Source organism: Pan paniscus, chromosome 18 (genome assembly GCF_029289425.2).
Source record: "Pan paniscus chromosome 18, NHGRI_mPanPan1-v2.0_pri, whole genome shotgun sequence".
In the NCBI taxonomy this organism is placed as follows: Eukaryota; Metazoa; Chordata; class Mammalia; order Primates; family Hominidae; genus Pan; species Pan paniscus.
Genome location: NC_073267.2, coordinates 36,990,877 through 36,999,268, shown reverse-complemented (window position 1 = coordinate 36,999,268; position 8,392 = coordinate 36,990,877). Strand labels below are relative to the sequence as shown.

Genomic DNA, 8,392 nt, shown 5'->3' with positions numbered 1-8,392 from the left:
TGGGAGGCCCGGGGATGGTGGGGCTTCTGTGCACTTGGTTCCAGGTGGTCTGGGCTGTCCATGTGAAAGCAAACACCATCCTCGTGAGAAGGAACCTCTGTCTTTGGCCTCACGGAAACCCCACAGACACCCTTCCAAGGGCCCCAAGAAGCACACAAAGATATCCGAGTCTGAAAGGGAAGAAGGCACCATGAGTAAGAACCAGCAGACAAGCTAGCAGACACCCGCACAGTCTCCCCATATTATTATACAATTACCAAACAAGACACTACGGTACATTTCAAACCATAATAGGAGAGATGGCCCATGTTCGGTGGCCAAGCATAGCACAGAGCTCCTCACTCCTCCAGGAATTCCACTGAAGGGTGGCAAGTTCTGGAGTTCAAGCCACTGGGGAGGCAACAGGAGTGCAAGCGGCCACAGTTCAGGCGCTGTTGGGCAGAGCGGGGGAGGGGGCGCTCCCAAGGAGTCCACTGGGAGACGCAGGCAGGGGGCTTCCCAGGAAGCCTCACCAGCTTCCCTTCACACTGATCCCCTGTAAACGTGTGTCCAGCCTCGATGTAAGAGGAGCAGGGAGAAATTGATTTGCTATTCATAAAATGTGGCCTCTCTGCGCCCGCGCCCGCGCTGGGCGCCTCTCTGCGCCCGCGCCCGCGCTGGGCGCCTCTCTGCGCCCGCGCCCGCCCTGGGCGCCTCTCTGCGCCCGCGCCCGCCCTGGGCGCCTCTCTGCGCCCGCGCCCGCCCTGGGCGCCTCTCTGCGCCCGCGCCCGCGCTGGGCGCCTTTGCGAGGGCGGAGCTGCGTTCTCCTCAGCACAGATCCAGATTGCATCGTGAGAGAGAGCTGAGTTCTCCTCTGCACAGACTTCGGAGGTACAGCGAAGGCGGAGCAGTGTTTTCCTCAGCACAGACCCGGGCGGGCGGGCCGGGGGCACCGCGAGGGCGGAGCTGCGTTCTGCTCAGCACAGACCCGGGGTACACCTCGAAGGCAGAGCAGCTTTCTCCTCAGCACAGACCTTGGGGACACTGCCTCCCTTTGAGCAGAACAGGTGAATGAATGAATGAGTGTAATCACATGCCCTGCCTTTCCCTGTTTATCAAGCCTGGCATCACTTTAGAATCTCTTGTTAGGATTTATGATACCCAGGCTTTACCTCAGAAGCTGAGCGTGGCACTCAGGTATAAGCATGTTTTTCCAAGCTCCCCAGGTATTCCATAGCGCAGCCATGTTTGAGACAGTGGGGTCTAAGAACCATGTAGAACTAATTAGAATCCTGAAGTGTCTGTGATAAAGGTAATAAGCTTTTTGTAAGATTACAGAGGACATAGGTTAAGTTGGAAAGCCTGAGTGTTGAGATTCCTAGGCTCAGGAATTTTAATTTAAGCACAGTTAAATGTCTTAACTTGCAAAGACATGAATCTGTAGATTCCAGATTAATGGCAGGTGTGAATTGTACAATAGAAACTGATCTAGCCTACGTGTCTTCTTGGACTGGCAGACTATGTTAATCTTTTTATTTTATGACAAGTTCAACATTATTCCCTTTTGTACTGAATTTTAGATTACTGATTTTGGGCACTCCAAGATTTTGGGAGAGACCTCTCTCGTGAGAACCTTATGTGGAACCCCCACCTGCTTGGCTCCTGAAGTTCTTGTTTCTGTTGGACTGCTGGGTTTTAGGAGTTATTCTTTTTATCTGGTAAGAAATATTTTCATTGCTTCACAGACTGGTAGGAGGTGATTAGATGAAGTCACAAATGTGTCTTGCTCTGTTGTCCAGGCTGGCATGCAGTGGCTTGATCTTGGCTAACTGTAGCCTCTGCCTCCTGGGTCAAGTGATCCTCCCACCTCAGCCTCCCGAGTAGCTGGGACTACATGCGCACACCACCATGCCCAGCTAATTTTTCTATTTTTTGTAGTGATGGGGTTTTGCCATGTTGCCCAGGCTGGTCTTGAACTCCTGGGCTCAAGTGATCCTCTTGCCTCGGCCTCCCAAAGTACTGGGATTACAAGCATGAGCCATTGTGCCCAGCCTAGCTCACTTTTTGACCATTGATTTAAAGAAAAATCAGACTTTTCATTATGCTGAAAAAGAAATCTTTATATCTGAATGCCACTGAGAATGCCACTTGATTTCTTTTCCTTTCTCTCTCTACCATTATTAAGCCTTAGTGGGTATCCACCTTTCTCTGAGCATAGGACTCAAGTGTCACTGAAGGATCAGATCTCCAGTGGAAAACACAACTTCATTCCTAAAGTCTGGGCAGAAGTCTCAGAGAAAGGTATGAATATGAAAGGGTTAAGAATTTGTGATATTCTAAAATGTGTGTGTCCTGTGGTGGGAGTTTCTCTCCAAATTCCATGGTGTTTTCTCCTGTCAATTCTGTTCTTATTTTCTATCGTTAGTTTCACACCATTTGAGAGGCACTGGAAATTATTAAGAGCATGCACTCAGGTCCTGGGTCTGCTACTACTTAGCTGTGTGGCCTTAGGCAAGTTATTTAACCTCTGTCTCCAATTTCTTTCTGTGTAAAGGGACCCTCAATAATCCCTACCTTAAAAGGTTTTTTGAGGGTTAGGGATAATGTACACAAGTGCCTGGTACCTATTTTAATGAGCAAAATAAATGCACTTGTAACTTTTTAGTTACAAGGTTTCCTTTGAGTAAGCAAGCGTGTAAAAACTAGATGTCTTTAGTTACTTTGTATTTTATAATTTATCCTGGCAACTTTAGTTCCCTGAAGAGAAAGTAGAAAATTAAATGTCAAATAACATAACATAGGTGATTGTGTTAAATGTCAGAATATTTAAGGAATAATAATGTTGTAATATACAGGCCAGCGTGCATTTGTTGCTTGCTGGAGTAGTCAAGTTTTATTTCTGACAAGTCTGCAGTTCCAGGGAGCCTCTCCCTGGCTGAGTAACTGTCACCCATCCATCTGTAGATGTCAGGGAGAGTTTGCTGTGCATCCCAGTTATCTTAGAATTGGGTAGAAGTTTAGCTTTAATTAGTTTGACCTTGAGTCTAGCAACAAGAGAGGGAACAGGCAACGAAGAGGTAGTGACTGATGTCCCAGCAGCAGGAGACAGGGAGTGTCATTGTCATTCCTGGTCTTCTCACAGTACTCTGAATACAGAGAATGAGGAAGATTAGGGGGCCCTGTCTGCTGACTCCCTGATGATCTCAGACCCTCTCTGCTCTTTCTGGATGGTGGCCTGTTAATTCTGGCATACTGTTACTGATAATATATTTATCCTTTTCACTGTGATTTGCCCAATTGTTGCTTTAGCACTGGACCTTGTCAAGAAGTTGTTGGTAGTGGATCCAAAGGCACGTTTTACGACAGAAGAAGCCTGAAGACACCATGGTTTCAGGTGGGTGTGGGACAGTGCCTGCTAGCATAAAATACATGGGAAGCCCTGCTGCCTGAGAGACATGAGACAGAGGACAGAAACATATTTACTTTGTTGAATCTGTTTAATTGTTTTAATGTACTGGGGGAATATCTTGGCGGATGGGTTACAACCTGTTTTTTTTTTTTTTTTTTTGAGACAGGTTCTCATTCTGTCTCCCTGGCTGGAGTGCAGTGGCACAATCTCAGCTCACTGCAACCTCTGCCCCCCAGGTTCAAGTGATTCTCCTGCCTCAGCCTCCCAAGTAGCTGGGATTCAAGGTGCATGCTACCACGCCTAGCTACTTTTTGTATTTTTTGTAGAGATGGGGTTTCGCCGTGTTGGCCAGGCTACAACCTTTTTGATGTTACTCATGGCTGTTGGATGTACAAGCTCACTTTATGTCCTGTTCTGGTTCCACCTGGCTGCCCCGAGTCTCCAGTTTGGCCTGTGTTCTTTTGAGGGCTTGTTCCAAAACTAAAGATTAATCCAGCAAAGCCAAAACGTACTTCCAACTCTTGGCAGTTCCAAATGAGGTCAGCATTTAATAATGGCAGCCCCAACCCCTAGCAGGAGCACAGCAGTAACACAGATGAAAGGTGCGGGTGACGGCCTTCACTAAGGACACATTTACTCACCTGAATGAACAAGCAGTGGGACCCTTTATACCCAGTCACTTGGGCTTGAGAAATAGCTGGATTCTCCCCAGGGAGGCTGCCCTCCTCCCCCTCCCCCACTTCCCTGATTTAAGGTTGAAGATGGCTAGAATGCACCGCACCTATGAAGAGCAGTGGACATGGCTGGGGTTAGAGCCAGAACAAGCCCTCAAAAGAACACAGGCCCTACTGGAGACTTGGGACAGCCAGGTGGAACCAGAACAGGACATAAAGTGAGCTTGTACATCCAACAGCCATGAGTAACATCAAAAAGGTTGTAGCCTAGCCAACACGGCGAAACCCCATCTCTACAAAAAATACAAAAAGTAGTTGGGCTTGGTAGCATGCACCTTGAATCCTAGCTGCTTGGGAGGCTGAGGCAGAAGAATCATTTGAACCCAGGGGGCAGAGGTTGCAGTGAGCTGAGATCATGCCACTGCACTCCAGCCAGAGTGACAGAATGAGAACCTGTCTCAAAAAAGAAAAAAAAAGACAGGTTGCAACCCATCCTCCAAGATACCCCCCATACATCTAAAACAATTAGATTAAACAGACTAAACATGTTTCTGTCCTCTGTCTCATGTCTCTCAGGCAGCAGGGCTTCCCATGTATTTTATGCTAGCAGGCACTGTCCCACACCCACCTGAAGCCACGGTGTCTTAAGGCTTCTTCTGTCATAAAACATGCCTTTGGATCCACTACCAACAACTTCTTGACAAGGTCCAGTGCTAAAGTAACAACTGGGCAAATCACAGTGAAAAGGATAAATATATTATCAGTAATAGTATGCCAGAATTAACAGGTCACCATCCAGAAAGAGCAGAGAGGGTCTGAGATCATCAGGGAGTCAGCAGACAGGGCCCCCTAATCTTCCTCATTCTCTGTATTTAGAGTGCTGTGAGAAGACCAGGAATGATAATGACACTCCCTGTCTCCTGCTGCTGGGACATCATTCACGACCTCTTCGCTGCCTGTTCCCTCTCCTGTTGCTAGACTCAGGGTCAAACTAATTAAAGCTAAACTTCTACCCAATTCTAAGATACTTGGGATGCACAGCAAACTCTCCCTGACAGATGGATGGGTGAGAGTTACTCAGCCAGGGAGAGGCTCCCTGGAACTGCAGACTTGTCAGAAATAAAACTTGACTACTCCAGCAAGCAACAAATGCATGCTGGCCTGTATATTACAACATAATTATTCCTTAAATATTCTGACATTTAACACAATCACCTATGTTATGTTATTTGACATTCAAGACCTAGAATATTATATAGGCTAGTGAATATTATCCTTCATCTCTGTAGTATGAAAAGGAGCGTAACTGGTGAAATTGCTGGTTTTTTGTTATCTGACTAAGTGTATTAACCAAATCCAGTGAACGTTTCTGTCTGCATCGTATTCAAGATCTTTGCAGCTTTTGACGCCAATGATCACTCTCTTATTGAAACACTTGTCTTTTTTTTTTTCTAATTCTGAGGCACCACTTACTGGTTTTCTTCTTCCCTCACTGCTTCTTCCTTTCTTGTCTTCCATATTCCATTCTTCTTTTTCTAACTTCTAAATATGAAATATCACTCAGGACTTCGACCTGAGCCTTTTCCTCTTTTCCTTTTATATAGTTTGTCTATGTGGTCTCTTCAATATCCAAGATATCATATTTATGCATGCAACCTTCTAATTTAAACATTATCTGGCCAGGCACAGTAGTTCACGCCTGTAATCCCAGCACTTTGGGGGATGAGGCGGGCAGATCACCTGAGGTTGGGTGTTTAAACCAGCCTGGCCAACATGGTGAAACCCCATCTCTACTAAAAAATACAAAATTAACCAGACATCATGACATGCACGTGTAGTCCCAGTTACTCAAGAGGCTTAGGCAGGAGAATCGCTTGAACCCAGGAGGCAGAGGTCGCAGTGAGCCAAGATTGCACCACTGCACTCCAGCCTCAAAAAAATATATATATATATCTATCTATATAAAATCATTATAGATGTAGTTGAAGCTTCCTGTGTACTATTTTCCAACCTCATTCCTCTCCTTTTCCTGGAGGTACCAGCTATGCAGATAAAAGCAGAAATTAATGTCAGTAGCAGTGTGTTCATCATGTGTCTATGCCTTCATGACAAAGGAAGTTTAAAAACTTGTGTTCCTGGCTTCTGCATTGGGAAAGTAATATTAATAATGTTATAAATTCTCCAAACATGGGGTGACTTATTAAAACCTGCTCAGGCCAGGTGCCATGACTGATGCCTGTAATCCCAACACTTCGGGGCACCAAGGTGGAAGAATCATTTGAAGCCAAGAGTTTGAAGCTAGCTTGGGCAACATAGTGAGATTTCATCTCTACAAAATAAAAACATTTTAAAATTAGCTAGGCATTGTGGTGTGTGCCTGTAGTCCCAGCTACTCAGGAGGCTAAGGCAGAGGGTCCCTAGAACCCAGGAGGTCAAGGATGCTGTGAGATATATGATCGTGCCACTATTCCAACCCAGGCAACAGGGCAAGACCCTGTCTCCTTAAAAATAATAAAATAAAATAAAAGCTGCTTGGGCAAACTGTTAAACGTTTGCTTCTATTCCTGAGATACCCAACTGGTCCAGAATTTTTTTAGAATACATTACTAGATTTACTATTATTTTATTTTAGATGTTTGTATCTAAGCTTAGTTTGGCCTCCAATTTTCTTGGATTATAATGATCTTAAATATTTATATTGCATTTATGTTAGCCTCACAAAATGAATTGAAGGTGTTCCCTCTTTTTCCATACTCCGAAATTATTTTGATATGATAGTGCTTATTTATATGTTCTTTGAATGTTTGGTAGAACTTTCATATTAAAGTATCTCATACTAGTGGGTGTTTTCTATGAGAAAGTATTTACTGATTGAATTTTTAAAAATAGATACATGAATATTCATGTGTCCCATTTCTTCTTGACTAAGTGTTTATAAGTTATAGTAGCCAACGAAGTTGTTCATTTCACTTATGTTTTTAGACTGTTGTCATATAGTCATTTATAGTATTCACTTTATTATTTTTTCACTCATATTTTATCTTACACTTCATTTTTTATTCCTAATATTGCTTATTTATACCTTCTCTTTTTAATTAATCAATGTTACCAGAAGAGTGCCTATTTTATTATTCTTTTCAAAGAATCAGCATTTGGTTTTGTGAATCTTGCCTATTGTTTCTTTGTTTTATAGTTTATTAATGTCTATTTCTACTTTTAGCCTTATTTCCTTTAATTTATTTTATTTAGGTTTACTCCAATTTTTTTTTTTTTTTTTAAGACAGAGTCTTGCTCTGTTGCCCAGGCTGCAATGCAGTGGCCCAATCTCGGCTCACTGCAACCTCTGCCTCCCTGGCTCAAGCAATTCTTCTGCCTCAGCCTCCCAAGTAGCTGGGATTATAGCCACCCACCACCACACCCAGCTAATTTTTGTATTTTCAGTAGAGACAGGGGTTTCACCATGTTGGCCAAGCTGGTCTTGAACTCCCGACCTCAGGTAATCCACCCTCCTTCGCCTCCCAAAGTGCTGGGATTACAGGCCTGAGCCACCATGCCCAATCTCTTTTTCTCTTTCTAAACTTCCTAAGGTGGACACTTAACTAATTTTCAGCCTATTTTTCAATATAAACATGTAAAGATATAAATTACCCTTTCAGTACTGCCTCAGCTCTATCTCACAAGTTTTGTTATGTAGTATTTCACTTCCAAATATCTTCTGATTTTCATTTTCATGTCTTCTTTGACTGAAAAATTATTTAAGGTATGCCTTTAGTTTGAAGATGAAAGAAATTTACATTTTTTTCTCTAATAAATTGCATTTTGGTTACAGAGTATAGGCCGCATGTTATAATGTTTGTTTATGTGTTGTGATTTGATTCATAGGCTAGCATAGGTTCAGTTCTCCTAAGACTTTATCAGGCTTCAAAGTATATATATATTCTCTAATTTGAGCATACAGAAGTCTATATATTTCCTTTAAGTTAAGCTTTTTAAATACAGTGGTAAAAATCTGAGATAATCTTACTACATTTTGATTATCATTGACTCAGAGGTTTAAGTTTCTTCAAGGTTGAGGATTTAGCCATTTTTCTTTGTAATTCTGCCAATTTGTGCTTCATATATTTTACGGTTGAATAGTTACATGCATACATGTCTTTACATAATGACTTTTATTCCTCAGAATGTTTTTTTGTCTTAAATTATAGTTTTTGATATGAAAATAGCTATATCAGCCATATATTGGTTAATATTTGTTTTATTTATCATTTACTCATCTCATGCCTTCAGAATTTTGTGTCTTCATGTTTTTAACTATTACGGGTTATACCTG

The 8,392-nt window shown here is 42.9% G+C and overlaps 1 protein-coding gene across 1 annotated transcript in view; it reads left to right on the top strand.

Moving 5' to 3' along the window:
• Positions 1–1,624: 1,624 nt before the first annotated feature.
• The window catches only part of LOC129394280 (sodium/hydrogen exchanger 9B1-like), a 31,639-nt gene continuing 24,871 nt past the window's right edge, over positions 1,625–8,392 (top strand). Inside the window, exons 1-2 of the mRNA XM_063597970.1 lie at positions 1,625–1,697; positions 2,165–2,280. The gene's annotated coding sequence lies outside the window, so the exon portion shown is untranslated. The remainder of the gene's footprint in view (positions 1,698–2,164; positions 2,281–8,392) is intronic.